At 44.6% G+C, this 15,843-nt stretch overlaps 1 pseudogene; it reads right to left on the reverse strand.

Annotated features, from left to right (window-relative positions):
* Nucleotides 1-11,919: 11,919 nt before the first annotated feature.
* LOC148164391 (ferritin heavy chain pseudogene) lies at nt 11,920-14,515 on the reverse strand (annotated as a pseudogene).
* Between the last annotated feature and the right edge of the window lie 1,328 nt (nt 14,516-15,843).

The following is a 15,843-nucleotide window of genomic DNA, read 5'->3' on the forward strand; positions in this document are numbered from 1 at the left end:
AAAGTTTCTTTACATAGGCTCCACACCCAACGTGGGGTTCAAACTCACTACCCCGAGATCAAGAGTCACATGCTTTCCAACCGAGCCAGTCAGGCACCCCTAAAACTATAAAACTTTTAGAACAAAAATAGGTGAAAATTCAGTATCTAGGTCCAGGCAAGGAGTTCTTGAACTTGACATAAAAAAGTGGGATTCAGGGGCACCTGGGTGGCTCAGTCGGTTAAATGTCTGCCTTCAGCTCAGGTCATGATCCCAGGGACCTCAAACAGAGTCCTGGAGTCCTACATTGGAGTTCCCTGCTCAGCGGGAAGTCTACTTCTCCCTCTCCCTCTGCCACGACCCCCCCCCCCCCCGCCCGCTCCAGCACTCTGGTGCTCTCTCTCTCAAATAAATAAATAAAATCTTAAAAAAAAAAAGTGGGATTCATAAAAAGAAAAACTGGCAAATTAGACCTTGTAGAATATAGAACTTCTGTTCTATAAAAGCCCACAAAAAGACAATGAAAAGATAAAACACCCAATAGAAGAAAAAAAATTTTTTTTAAGATTTTATTTATTTATTTGAGAGAGAGAGCAAGCACATGAGATGCGGGAGGGTCAGAGGGAGAAGCAGACTCCCTGCTGAGCAGGGAGCCCAATGTGGGACTCAATTCCAGGACTCCAGGATCATGACCTGAGCAGAAGGCAGTCACTTAACCAACTGAGCCACCCAGGCACCCCAGAAGAAAATATTTGCAAACCACATATTTGACAAAGGACTAGTATCTAAAATATAGAAAGAACTCTCAAACCCAGTAGTAAAAAAAATAAATAAGCAATCTGCCAATTAGAATCTAGCTAAAAGGGGCGCCTGGGTGACTCAGTCATTGGGCATCTGCCTTCGGCTTGGGTCGTGATCCCAGGACCCTGGGATCGAGCCCAGCATCAGGCTTCCTGCTCAGCGGGGAGCCTTCTTCTCCCTCTCCCACTCCCCTGCTTGTGTTCCCTGTCTCTCTGTCAAATAAATAAATAAAAATCTTAAAAAAAAAAAAGAATCTAGCTAAAAGCCATGAAGAAAAATTTCATTAAAAACGAATACAGAGGGGCGCCTGGGTGGCTCAGTCATTAAGCGTCTGCCTTCGGCTCAGGTCATGATCTCAGGGTCCTGGGATCGAGCCCCACATCAGGCTCCCTGCTCAGCGGGAAGCCTGCTTCTCCCTCTCCTTCTCCCACTGCTTCTGTTCCCTCTCTGTGTCTCTCTCTGTCCAATAAATAAATAAAAAAAAATCTTAAAAAAAAATTAAAAAAAAACGAATACAGATGACAAGCACATTTTATATCTAATATCATTAACTATTAAGAAATGCAAATTAAGGGGCACCTGGGTGGCTGTCATTAAGCATCTACCTCTGGCTCAGGCCATGATCCCGGGGTCCTGGAATCAAGCCCCGCATAGGGCTTGCTGCTCAGCAGGAAGCCTGCTTCTCCCTCTCCCACTCCCCCTGCTTGTGTTCCCTCTCTTGCTGTGTATCTCTCTGTCAAATAAATAAAATCTTAAAAAAAAGAAAGAAAGAAAACAAATTAAAACTACAATGAGAGGCCCTGGGTGGTTCAGTCAGTTAAGCGCCAGACTCTTAATTTGGGCTCAGGTCATGATCTCAGGGTCTTGAGAGTGAGCCCTACATCCAGCTCCATGCTGAGTGTGGAGCCTGCATAAGATTCTTTCTCTCAAGGGAGACAAACCATAAGAGACTCTTAATCATAGGAAACAAAATGAGGGTTGCTGGGGGGGAGGAGGGTAGAGGGATGGGGTAACTGGGTGATGGACATTAAGGAGGTTATGTGTTGTAATGAGCACTGGGTGTCATATAAGACTAATGAATCACAGACCCGTACCTCTGAAACCAATAATACATTATATGTTAATTAAAAAAAACTCTCTCTCTCCCTCTGCTCCTCCACCTGCTCTCACTCTCTCTCTCTCAGAACAAAACAAAACAAAACTACAATGAGCTATCACTACACACCCATCGGAATGGCTACAATAAAAACTAGTGATGACCCCAGATGCTGGTGAGGATGCAGAGAATCCTCACTCTTGTATTAATGGTGGGAATGTAAATGGTATACCCACTGTGGAAAACAGTTTAGGGGTTTCTTGAAAATATAATCTAAATATTCAACTACCACATAACCCAGCAGTGGCACTCCTAAGTATTTATCCCTTAGAAATAAAAACTTATGTTTACAAAAAAGCCAGTATACAAATGCTCATGGCTTTTGTCTATTACATGTAATAGACAAAAACTGGACCCCACCCTGATGTCTTTCAGTGGGTGAACAGTCAAACAAACTGAAGTACATACTCTTCATGGAATACTACTTAATAACAAAGAAATAAACCATTGATCCATGCAACAGCCTGGATGTATTCCAGGGAATTTAAGACAATTCCAAAAGGTTGAATACTGTATGATTAGATTTATATAACATTTTGAAATGATAAAATTTTAGAAATGGAGGACAGATGAATGGTTGTAGGGGTGAGGGATGAAAAGGGGAGGGAGTGGGTGTAGTTACAACAGGGCAACACAAGGGATCCTTGTGGTGATGGAATGTTTTGTATCTTGGCTGTGGTGTGGACACAGGAATTTATATAAGTGATACATTGTATAGAATTAATACGCACACAAATAAGTACAAGTAAAACCGGGAAATCTAACCAAATTGAGTAGATTGTGTCACTGTCAGTATCCTGGTAGTGATATTACACTATAGGATTTTTTTTTAATTGTGGTAAAATACACATAAAATTTACCATGTTAACCATGTTTAAGCACACAGTTCAGTAATGTTAAGTACATTCATTCATGCTGTTATACAATCTATCTCCAGAGCTCTTTGTATCTTGCTGAATTGAAATTCTGTACCTATTAAACAATAACGCCTGTTTCCCCTCCCCTGCACCCTGCCCTGAGCCCCTGGCAACCACCATTCTACTTTCTGTCTCTCTGAATTTGACCACTCTAGGTATCTCATATAAGTGGAATCATATGGTATTTGTCTTTTTGGGACTGGCTTATTTCACTTAGTATAATGCCCCTCATTTTTTTTTAAGATTTTATTTATTTATTTCAGAGAGAGAATGAGAGAGAGAGAGCAGGGAGGGTCAGAGGGAGAAGCAGACTCCCCGCCGTGCAGGGAGCCCGATACGGGACTCAAACCAGAGACTCCAGGATCATGACCTGAGCCGAAGGCAGACGCTTAACGACTGAGCCACCCAGGCGCCCCAATGCCCCTCATTTTTAAGACTGAATAATATTCCACTGTGCGTGGACACCACATTTTGTTTATCCATTCATTCATCAGTGAACATTTGAATTGCTTCTATCTCTGGCCTACTGTGACTGATGTTCCTATGAACAGGGGTGTACAAATACCTCTTTAAGACCCTTTTCAATAGACATCAATCGAAAATATCAATAGATAGAAGCACCTGGGTGGTACAGTCGGTTAAACGTTGGATTCTTGGTTTCAGCTGAGATCATGATCTCAAGGTCATGAGATCCAGCCCTGCATCAGCACTGAGTCTGCTTAAGACTCTCTCTGGGGGCTCCTGGGTGGCTCAGTCGGTTAAGCAACTGCCTTTGGCTCAGGTCATAATCTCAGGGTCCTGGGATCCAGCCCCACATCGGGCTTCCTGCTTGGTGGGGGGTCTGCTTCTCGCTCTCCCCCTGCCTGCCTGCTTATGCTCTCTCATTCTCTCTGTGTCAAATAAATTAAAAAAACAGACTCTCTCTGCCCATCACCCCCTATGCTTGCGCTCTCCCTTTCTCTCTCTCTAAAATAAAGAAATAAATCTTTAAAAAAGCATCAATAGATAAATAATTGCTTATGCATAATTATTTAACTATAATTGTGAAAAGTGCCATAAAGGAAAATTATAGGCATATAACATGGCTGGCCAAGGAAATAACATTTGAGCTGGTATCTGAAGAATGAGTAGGAGTTAAAACAAGAGGGAGGGGTGCCTGGCTATCTCAGTCAGTGGAGCATGCTACTCTTGATCTTGGGGTTGTAAGTTCGAGCCCCACATTGGATGTAGGCATTACTTAAAAATAAAAAAAAAATCTTAAAAAAGTCAAGAGGAAAAAGATTTTTGTGAGTTTTTCAATTCTTTTGGGTATATACACCTACACCGCAGTTTTGTAACATGCTAACATTGAAGTGTACAAGGGATTTTTTCTGTATTATTTCTTACAACTGCATGTGAATCTACAGTTTTCTCAAAATCTGAATTAAAAAAATCAAGCAAATTGTTCTCATCATGTTAGTCCCTATTTTGCTACCTCATAACCTCTTTGCACTTAGATAAGGAACCCAAGATAGGGAGAAATTGTCAGCTTTCTTGAGGACACACATTAGTAAGCATTTAATTCCAAACACATTTCCTCCACTTTCCAGCCTCATGAAACCTTACAACCTGGCTCCTAACCCCCCTGAGGACTCTTCTGCTCACCTGGCTTGAATTCCATGCAATTAACCCTTGTTTCATTCGTCTATATTTTATTTTTTTAAAGTAACTTCTGGAAAGTTTTGTTTGTTTGTTTTTTGTTTTTAAAGATTTTATTTATTTATTTGAGAGAGAGAGAGAGCACATGAGAGGGGAGAAGGGTCAGAGGGAGAAGCAGACTCCCTGCTGAGCAGGGAGCCCAATGTGGGACTCGATGCCGGGACTCCAGGATCATGACCTGAGCTGAAGGCAGTCGCTTAACCAACTGAGCCACCCAGGCGCCCATTCTGGAAGGTTTTTGATTTCTCCAAAGTGCTTGGTACAGGGCCTTGTTATGGTGACAATTCTGGAAAGATTTGGGCTGGTTGCCAGATCTTCTAGATTGCTGGCTGAGTCAGCCCTGCCTGCCCTTAAACCTTACCTCACAGCCCACTCTCACTCTGTGCTGTTATGCCTGCCTTCCCCCAATCCCTCCTGCCAAACACCTTCCCTCTGCAGGACTTTGTGTATGCTGTTCCCCCTGGCAGAACACTTTTCCCCTTTTGTTTTAACTCCTACTCATTCTTCAGACACCAGCCTAAATGTTATTTCCTTGGCCAGCCATATTATGTGCCTATAATTTACCTTTATGGCACTTTTCACAATTATGGTTGAATAATTATGCATATGCAATTACTTGTCTATTATGCTGTTCCTACACCAGCCTCTAGGCCCCTGAGGCCAGGGACTGTGTTTGCATGCTTATCATGGTATCCTTAGTGTCTAGTCCAGGGTCTGCCACATAGAAGAGGCTCCATACATATTTGGCAATTGACATAATTCATGGGAAGGGAAATGCTTGGATTAGGAGATCGGAAGGTATGTAATACACTGGAGGAAGGAAGACAATGATCCTGGGGCACCTGGCTGGCTCAGTTGGTGGAGCATGCGACTCTTGATATCTCGGGGTTGTGAGTTCGAACCTTGAGTTGGGCGTAGGGATTACTAAAAAAAAAAAAAAAGAATACAATAGTTGTACCCAAGAACCTGAGAATTGGGATGGAAAGAAGGCTTACCTTTCACTCTACTCTTCTGAGTGGTCTGAATTATTCATTATGTGCATGTGTTCATTAGAAAAATGGTTTTTTTAAAGATTTATTTATTTGAGAGCGAGCGGGGGAGGGGCAGAGGGTGAGACTCTTAAGCAGACTCTGTGCTGAGCTCAGAATCCTACGTGGGGCTTGATCTTACAATCCTGAGATCATGACCTGAGTCGAAACTAAGAGCCAGACACTCAACCAACTGCTCCACCCAGGTGCCCCAAGGACGGGACATTTGAATTTAGATCTTTGCCTGGAATCTTTCCATGTGCCCATCCCCCCTGTTCTCACTGGAACTCAGGAGGGACTTCAGAAATAAGTGGCCCTAACAGGTGAGGTTCTGCCAGTTGCCTTCATTGCCAAGCAAACCAAAGACCCATGAGGAATTACTTTTGATTCTGATTTTTCCCATATGCTCAAAGGCTATTTTTCCATAGCCTGCTCCTCCCAAGATACTGTTCTTCCTAGTTGTTCATGGGTCCTAGTCAATATCAGGTCGTCTGGAGTCCCAAATCTCCAGTCCTTTTAAAAACACTGACTTTCATCTAGAAAGAAAGAAAGGGAGGAAGGGAGGGAGGAAGGAAGGAAGAGGGGAAGGAAGAAAGGAAGGAAGGAAGGAAGGGAGGGAGGGAGGAAGGAAGGAAGGAAGGAAGGGAGGAAAGGAAGAAGGGAGGAAGGGAGGAAGGGAAGAAGGGAGGAAGGAAAGGAGGGAGGGAGGAAGGAAGGAAGGGAGGAAAGGAAGAAGGGAGGAAGGGAGGAAGGGAGAAAGAAGACGCTCCCTTTTTCTCCCCTTTCTGATTCTGAGCTGCTGTCAGGGCAGAGGGCATGGTGGGCCTTGCCCTTATTCTCAGGACAAATTTGTTTCTATTGATGCTGTCATTTTCAGCTTCCCCAAGGGCCACATGCCCAAGGCCCTGCTCTGGCCTCTGCAGGGAATTCAGGGCCAGGCCTAACAAATCTGTATCCTAGCTACCTTGGAAAATAGGAAAGGACCTTGATGAGAGAGGAGCTAGAAATAGCAGGGGAGTGTTCTGTGAGGGAGCAGGCAGACAGGAGCAGAGGACACAGCTGCCTCTGGATCTCAGCTGGAGAGTGTTGGAAAAAGCTAGAGCCTTATTAGAATTGGCTTTAGACTGAGATGACAGAAAGATTGATTAAAGAAAGGAAACAAATGTGTGGTGAACCCTCTGCCTGGTGTGATACATCAGGTTAGATTGTTTCATCTACACTAGGTTGTCCCATCTTCCTAAGATTCTTGAGGGTAGCAATTATTAACCCATGCAGCAGATGGGAGAACTAAGGCCCAGAGAGGTAAGTGATGGAACCAGGATATAATCTCAAGGCTGCACCCAAAGCCTGTTCTTTCCCAGGGTACGCTGCATCTCTGAGGGCTGGTATCCTGGCCCTGTGGCTGGAATACTCTGATCAGCCCTCCAGAGTCAGGCATTAGCTCTGGTCTCCAGCAGGTGAACTGTGGGTGTGGCAGCTCCACAGGCCGTTAACTATCAATCAGTCAACCACCATAACATGAATTAATCAAGAGTTTCAGCTTTAGAGTTCAACTGCCTGGGTTTGAATCTGGGCTTTTCCATTGACTAGTTTGGTGTATTTGAGGTTTTTAGACATTGAAATGACCACTTGGTCTTGGGCAATGGGCATCAGGGTATTGTAAGGATTAAGTGAGTTTGTATATATGAAGTGCTCACTACAGACTTGGCACATGGTAGGAGACCTGTAAAGGTTAGCTGTTATTTATTAAGTGCCTACTACATGCTAGGGTTTGAAGATGAGCAAAACAAGGGTTGCTCCTTGCTTTCTTTGGTCAAATGCAAAGGGAAACAAGTAAATAGTCACCCAAATAAACAGAAAAGGCTCTGTGGGGGGGGGCGGGGTACATAGTTCATAATATTAGGCAGAAGTTGTGATCTGAGAGATGACGGGAGGATGCAAAGAGGCAGGGAAGAGGGCATAGGGCTCCATCCAGGCTGGGTGAAAGGCATGTACCTGGGCTCAGAAGGTCGCCTTTTTGAAACCCTTTCCGTTAGTATCCTCTGAGCCCGAGTCGAGTGCTTGTGTCTATTACTCCAAGGACAAAGTCATGTCTTGAAAGCTGTTCATTGGACCAAAGTCTTCACAAAGACCATCAGTGGTTCTCCCAAGCAAAGATTCTTCTGGGGCAATAAGAAAACATTATTAGTGCTGGGTCCAAGACAAATGAGAGGTTAAAAAGATGGGTTTGGGGTTAAGACTGAACTAGGTCTAGGTCTTCAACTTTTGGTGGGTTTCAGGTCACCGTGGAGACATTTCAATACATCCCACGGGCGTCCTCTAGGGAGACCTGAGTTGGTGACTTTTTTTTTTTAATTTTATTTACTTCTGAGAGAGAGAGAGAGAATGACAGAGAGCATGAGAGAGGGGAGGGTCAGAGGGAGAAGCAGACTCCCCGCTGAGCAGGGAGCCCAATGCGGGACTCGATCCTGGGACTCCAGGAACATGACCTGAGCCGAAGGCAGTCGTTCAACCAACCGAGTCACCCAGGCACCCCTGAGTTGGTGACTTAAAGGAGGTCTGGAAATCTCCATTTTTTTATGCTTAGCCAGGAATGAAAACCATGGCACTGACTCTCAGTCCTGGCTCCACCACCCACCTTGGGTAAGTTATTTATTTATTTATTTTTAAGATTTTATCCATTTGTTTGAGAGAGAGAGAGAGACAGAGAGAGAGAGAGAGAGAGCAGGAGCAGGAGGGGAGGAGCAGAGGAAGAGGGAGAAGCAGGCTCCCTGCCAAACAGGGAGCCCGACTTGGGACTTGATCCCAGGACCTGGAGATCGCGACCTGAGCTGAAGGCAGACGCTTAACTGAACCACCCAGGCGCCCTTGGGTAAGTTATTTAACTTCTCTGAGACCTAGTTTCTTCAATGAAAATAATAGTATCTATCCACAGGGCCATTATGAAGATGAAATGATATTAATACATTAATCCTTGGCAAGTAAACATTCCAAATATGGTAATTATTTTTAGTAGCATTTTTGGCTAACAGTGGAATATTCTTTTGGTAAGGTTGGCAGTGGGAATGATCTATTATAGGTATCCTGACCCTTTGCAGGCTGGTAATGGTTCCTTTATGGGCTGCCAGGTGGATCAGGCATATTTTCAAATTAAGTTCTTGTCCTTCCCTTCTCAATTTCTCTTCTTTGAACTGTTGATTTTAAGTGAACCTAACAGCACTTTGGCCTTAGGGGAATGTCAGGGTAAGAGTGAGTTCATTCCTCCTACAAATCTTTATTGAGGCCTACTGATTACCAGAGACTGTTATAGGTACAGGGGTGAGGGCAATATGGGACTTGTACCAAAGGGACAACAATTAAGTAAGTGTATAAGTAAATAAGATCCATCATTTCATAGAGTGATCAGTGATGAAAAGGAAGGAACAGGTGAAGGGGTAGAAAGGAGAGGGGGAAGTGCAGAGTCTGGATAAATTATCATGTTCCCTTCACATTACTCACTTGGAGCTGCTTTACACTCATTCCAAATATATTGACATTATTCATTATGATTTTCCTTCTCTTGGAATAGCTTGCAGAGACCAGAGCACATACTTTTGAATACTCTTTATAGGGGCCAATATTTATCCATTAAAGGAAAAATATCCTTATGGAAAATTTTAATCATGCAAAAATATAGAAGAAAAATTATAGTGGTTTTGATTTCTAACATTCAAACATGACCATTATTAATATTTTAGAGTATTTATTCCCAGGATTTTTTATGTCTTTTTTATTTTTATTTTAATTTTTAATTTTTTAAAAGATTTTATTTATTTTTTTGACAGAGAGAGAGACAGCGAGAGAGGGAACACAAGCAGGGGGAGTGGGAGAGGGAGAAGCAGGCTTCCTGCTGAGCAGGGAGCCCGATGTGGGACTCGATCCCAGGACCCTGGGATCATGACCTGAGCCGAAGGCAGTCGCTTAACCAACTGAGCCACCCAGGCGCCCCGTCTTCATCTTTTTTAAGATTTATTTATTTGAGGGCGCCTGGGTGGCTCAGTTGGTTAAGCGACTGCCTTCGGCTCAGGTCATGATCCCGGAGTCCCGGGATCGAGTCCCACATCGCGCTCCCTGCTCAGCAGGGAGTCTGCTTCTCCCTCTGACACTCTTCCCTCTTGTGTTCTCTACCTCTCATTCTCTCTCTCTCAAATAAATAAATAAAATCTTTTAAAAAAAAGATTTATTTATTTGAGAGAGAGAGATCTTGAGTATCGGGAAGGGCAGAGGGAGAGGGAGAAGCAGACTCCCCCACTGAGCAGAGAGTCCGATGCTGGGCTTGATCCCAGGGCCCCGAGATCATGACCTGAGCTGAAGACAGATACTTCACTGACTGAGCCACCCAGGTACTATTTTCTTAATCATTGCTGTAATACTTTCTATCCTTTTAGACTAGGTCAAACATTTTTTACATTAATGCAAACCTTTACGAACACAACTTTTAAAGTTGTGTAATATACCATGGAACAGTCATATTATAATTTATTTACCAATCCTTGTTGGTGAAATTTAGATTGTTTCTCCCCCTGCCCCTTAATAAAGTATGTAGCGAAAACTTCCTTATACATAAAGTTTTAAAAAAATTACTTCCCTAGAAATGGAATTGAAAAATTATCAAATTGCGGGCGCCTGGGTGGCTCAGTTGGTTAAGCGACTGCCTTCGGCTCAGGTCATGACCCTGGAGTCCCGGGATCGAGTCCCACATTGGGCTCCCTGCTCAGCGGGGAGCCTGCTTCTCCCTCTAACCCACTTCCCTCTCGTGCTCTCTATCTCTCATTCTCTCTCTCTCAAATAAATAAATAAAATCTTTAAAAAAAAAAGAAAAATTATCAAATTGCTTTTCTTTTTTTAAGTGTTTTTTTTAAAGATTTTATTTATTTGAGAGAGAGAGTGTGGACACATAAGCAGGGGGAGGGGCAGAGGGAGAAGTGGGGCTCCATTCCAGGACCCTGAGATCATGACCTGAGCTGAAGGCAGATGTTTACCGACTGAGCCACTCAGGCGCCCCTCAAGTTGCTTTTGAAATTGCTTTTCAAAAGGGAACTATCAAATTGCAGAGGTTTGAGTGCTTGAAAGAATGCTCATCTCACCTCATCTTGACTCATTTTTGGTATTACCATTTTTAAATCTCTACAACATTGCTGGGAAGGGCATGTTCTCTCATTTTTGTTTTAACTGGAATTTTGGCTCTATCATTTACCAGCTATGATGTGACCTTGAGCAAAGTAAGTCACAGTTCTAAGCTTTGGAGTCTGACAGTCTAGGTTTGGTTCTTGGCTCAGCCATTAGCAGCTGTCTGACCTTGAGGAAATCATTTCACTTCCCTTAGCCTCAGTTTTCTCCTTTGTGTGATGAATGAGACCAACCTCGTAGGTTGCTATGAGGACTAAGTGATACCATGTTTGCAAAGCTCCTAGGAAGTACTAGTCATTATAGTTACAAAGCCCAACACGACTGGAAGACATGATTATTATGGCCTCCCCTTATCCTGTAGCTTTAAAATGCCAGCTTCCCTAATCTTCCACCCTGCAAATCTGCAACTTCGGGTTTTGAATTTGGACTTAGAGAAGGTTAATGCTGAGCAGGTTTCCCCTCGGCTTTGTAAGTCAGGCGTGCTCTCCATGAGGGCTGTGCTCTGGAAGCAGAAAGCTGGGAGGTGGCCAAGTCAGACATGAATTGGAACTCAGGAAGGGGAAACCTGGTTCTAAATCCCCTGTCAGGTAGAAAAGGGGCTGTGTAGAGTGATGTGACCCTCGCAGCACCTGGTCTCCCACTGCGTGGAAGAGGCCGATCAAGCTGTGGATGAGCAGGAGGCAAGTAGCCCAACTACATCCTGGTCCCCACCGGACCTGGGGAACCAGGGCCTTCCCAGAGAGCTCACTTTGGTCTCCAGAGCTTCCTGGCATTTCCCATTGGAAAGGAAAACGAGAAGGGGCTGGTTAGATAGAAATCCCTCTTCCATATTCATGCAGGATGAAGGCAGATGTGTTGATTTCCTTTTAAATATGTGTGTCACTTTGACTGTAATTATCTTTTCCCAAGTGCAAGTACAAACTGGGGTGGGGTTGAGAGGGAAAGGGTATGAACCTATAATAGAATTCTAAACAAAACAAAACAAAAAACACCTCATCAAACTTTTAGCCAAATACAAACTGCAATCGCTTCCCGGGACTGTTATGGGGAGGCACAACTGATGGAGAACAGCCTTCAGAGTTTACCGGATGTGGCTTCAGATCCTACAGCCTCCACTTATTAGCCAGTGGGTCTCAGAGCCTCAGTCTCCTTATCTTTTTGGGGGGGGGTACCAAATTACTTTATTTGAAGAATGGTACAAATGAAAGAAGTTAAGTAGATGTTTTGGTACAACTTATAGAAAAGGTAAAGGTAACCCCAACATGCATGCACTGCCTTGGTGACCAGGGAAGTCACCCTTGTGGCTATGGGAAGACAGCCTAAGGCTTAGCTTTCACTACCACTGTTTCCCAAGATGTGCTTGTCAAAGAGATACTCTGCCATGCCAGATTCGGGAGCCCCCATCTTGCGCAGGTTGGTTACGTCGTCACCCAATTCTTTGATGGATTTCACCTGCTCATTCAGGTAATGAGTCTCAATGAAGTCACACAAATGGGGGTCACTTTTATCAGTGGCCAGTTTGTGCAGTTCCAGTAGTGACTGATTCACGCTCTTTTCCAAATGTAATGCACACTCCATTGCATTCAGCCCGTTCTCCCAATCATCACGGTCTGGTTTCTTGATATCCTGAAGGAAGATTCGGCCACCTCGTTGGTTCTGCAGCTTCATCAGTTTCTCAGCATGTTCCCTCTCCTCATGAGATTGGTGAAGAAAATATTTGGCGAAGTTCTTCAAAGCCACATCGTCGCGGTCAAAGTAGTAAGACATGGACAGGTAGACGGAGGAGGCATAGAGCTCCAGGTTGATCTGGCGGTTGATGGCGGCCTCCGAGTCCTGGTGGTAGTTCTGGTGCACCTGCGAGGGGTCGCAGTCGTCATGGCGGCGGCTGAGAAAAGGCGGCGGCGAGCGGCGGCGGGGGCCTTGGAGCGGTCCGAGGGCGCGACGAAGAGATGGCGGAGGGCTGGCTCTGAACGGCCGGCCCGGGTGGGGGACGAGCGCCGGGTTCCGTCCAAGCACTGTTGAAGCGGGAAACCGCGGCGACTCTCGGCGGAGACTGTCAGTCTCCTTATCTTTTAAATGGGGATAATAATGGTACCGACCTCATGGGTTTCACAGAACTGAAAGAGCTAAAGCATATATTAGCCTAGTGCCTTTAAAATAATGAGCTCTTGAGAAATGCTGGCGGCTTTTATTATGAGGCAGTTGTGAGGGGCAATGTACTCTTTTATGCTGTTGAAATCTTCAGTGATGTTGGGTATTACAAGTCTTTTATGAAATGATGATAGCACATAATAATAGTGGGTTTTGGTGACTTACCTGGCAAAATGAAGGGTTGGCATCCTTAAGTTCGCCCTTTAGGAGCAAAATGTAGATAACAATATCTTCCAGACAATATTGTGAGAATTAAAGGAGAGAGACCCACACAGGTGGGCTGAGCTGGAATTCCATGTTTCTAGCTATAGCAGCTCTATCTTGTAGAAATATAACATGAGCCACATACAGAACTGAAAATTTTCTGGTAGCCATATTAGAAACATCAAAAGAAACGGGTGAAATTAATTCTAAAAATGTTTTTAAAATTTTTCCCACTAAGTCTTCGAATTGGTATGTTTTATACTTACAGCACATCTCAATTTGGACCAGGTACATTTCATGTGTTCAGTAACCACAAGAGGCTGGAGGCCACCCTGTTGAAGCATAGTTCTGGAGAGTATTGGAAACAAAGTTATAGGGAGACTTTGATTTCAACTCTTCCCTTCCCAAGTCTGAATCTTCTAAAAATGCAAAATCAAGCTATGAAAAGCATCTTTCAAATTCACTTTCTTCCCTTTGGAAAGTCTTTTTTTTTTCAAGTACTCAGTTCCTTAGCTGACACAAAGGAAGGTATAGGGCTGTGGGTGAGCCTGGATGTGGGATGTAGATTTTTTCTTTTTGTCTGTGACCAGCAGTTCTAGCAGGAGGGTACTTTCTAATTTTGGAATAATAGAAACCACTTATTAAGTGTCCGGTACAGTGCTAAGTGATTTACGGGTATTGCTTTATTTAATCCTCACAATGACCCTGTGAAATAGGTTCTATTATGCTGTTTTTACAGATGGAAAATAGAGGCTCAGAGAAGCTAAGTAACTTGCCTAAAGTCACACAGCAGGGAAATGGCAGGGAAACTTGATCTCATTGAATTTGAAGTCAGCGTCTATACAGATGAGCTTTTATGCCCTTCTTCATCATTAGCAAATTGCTGAGTTTAGGCTTCAAATTCACCTCTGACTCCCAAGTTGATCTATACAGCCACTCTGAAGCCACAGGTTTCTCAATTTAAAAGGGAATAATAGTCATCACTTTGCAGGGTAATTTTGAGGATTAAATGAGCTAATTTACTTGCAAATCTGTACTGGAAATGGAAGTGCTTTGTCTCACTATGGGAGTTCTAGTTCTGGGCTTTCACTAGAGGTTCACAATCTGGTTACCATAAATTTTTGTATCCTTTAGTGACAGTCCCAGGAAGTGTGACCCCAGTGCTTGGCACAAAAGGCCAAGAAGTTAGAAAACCTGGGATGAGACCATGGCCCTGCCTGTCTCTGTGTGATGGAGTGCAGTGAGCACTAGGCAGAGTCAGGGCACTCATGTTCCCGTAGGGGCGTCTCCCGGAAGGGCTGAGAATCTCTGGGCAAGTCACTTCTCCGTAAATCATGGGAACAGGACCAGAGAGGATCTGAATTCCTTACCAGCTCTGACCCTTCTCTCTGCACAGCAGAGGACCGCGCCATGCGGCGCGCGCGCGGGCGCACACACACACACACACACACACACACACACACAGTTTAAAGGCCCAGCTCATCAGCTATGTGACTGCAAATGCGTGCAAAGCTCTGTACACACACACACACACACACACACACGCACGCACACACACACTGTTTAAAGGCCCAGCGCATCAGCCATGTGACTGAAAATGCGCGGGGAGCTCTCTTCCCCAGTGGGCGGAAAACGCAGGGGTGGCCTTATTATGAATGAATATCGAGCAAAAACCACAGGGTTGAGGCTTCAGAGAGAAGTCACTATGGTGACCAAAGCAGAGAAAACGAGCACGGGCTCCAAAAGCCCTCCAAGGTCTCTTGCCTTTCATTCCAGCACTCTGCCGGGCTCCCTGCACCGCGGGCTCTGCTGCGTTAAGTGCCTCAAGGTCAAGGGAACAAAGAGAGGACGACAACCAAATTGGCTTGTCTATTCCCTTCTTCGTCAGCATCCACCGACCAGGGTGGAGTGGGCTAAGCCTGGAAGGAATTCAGATTTGGATAGGGAGCCAACTCATACAGAGGGGGGGTCACCTCTGAAGGTTCACTGATGGGTGGGGCGGGGTGGGGAGAGGCATCCCCCGCTCCAATTCCCCGGCCTCAGCTGCCAGAGAATCATTTAGACTAGTCCCTTAAAAAATTCTTCTGGGACTTGCTTCTCACCTTCACCCAGCAAACACATCAGAGTAAAATATGATGTGTTGTGACCCAAAGGAGAATGTTAACTGCAGGCTGGGGAAGCCTCTGTGTTCTAGGGTGTGGACTCTCTTATCCCTCCTCCCCCATTAGATTCTGGGCAACCCACTCAGGCCTGCTGTTCTGCACACCGTGTCCAGCGATTCCGTGTTTGGAAACCTCCCATTACAAGACTACCTAGGCCCTATTTTATTCACTCACTTATGTATTTATTTGTTGAAGTAAGGATTTAAACATTTCTTAAACAGATGTTCATTACAGAAAAATGAAAAAATTGGGATAATTGGGACATCCAGATAAGCGAAAAGAAAACCCACATTTGGGCTCCTGGGTGGCTCAGTCGGTTAAGCGTCCGCCTTCGGCTCAGGTCATGATCCCAGGGTCCTGGGATCGAGCCCCGCATCAGGCTCCCTGCTCCGCGGGAAGCCTGCTTCTCCCTCTGACCCTCCCCGCCTTGTTCGCTCTCTCTCTTTCTCAAATAAATAAATAAAATCTTAAAAAAGACCCACATTGATTCTACCCCCTAGAAATAACTCTTCACTTATTTAGTCATTTGCTTATGAATTGTACAAATATTTTTTAAAAGCCTGCTATGTGCCAGGCAC

Source organism: Eumetopias jubatus, unplaced genomic scaffold (genome assembly GCF_037043125.1).
Source record: "Eumetopias jubatus isolate StellerSeaLion01/CBP00866 unplaced genomic scaffold, mEumJub1_p1.0 scaffold_5, whole genome shotgun sequence".
Lineage (NCBI taxonomy): Eukaryota > Metazoa > Chordata > Mammalia > Carnivora > Otariidae > Eumetopias > Eumetopias jubatus.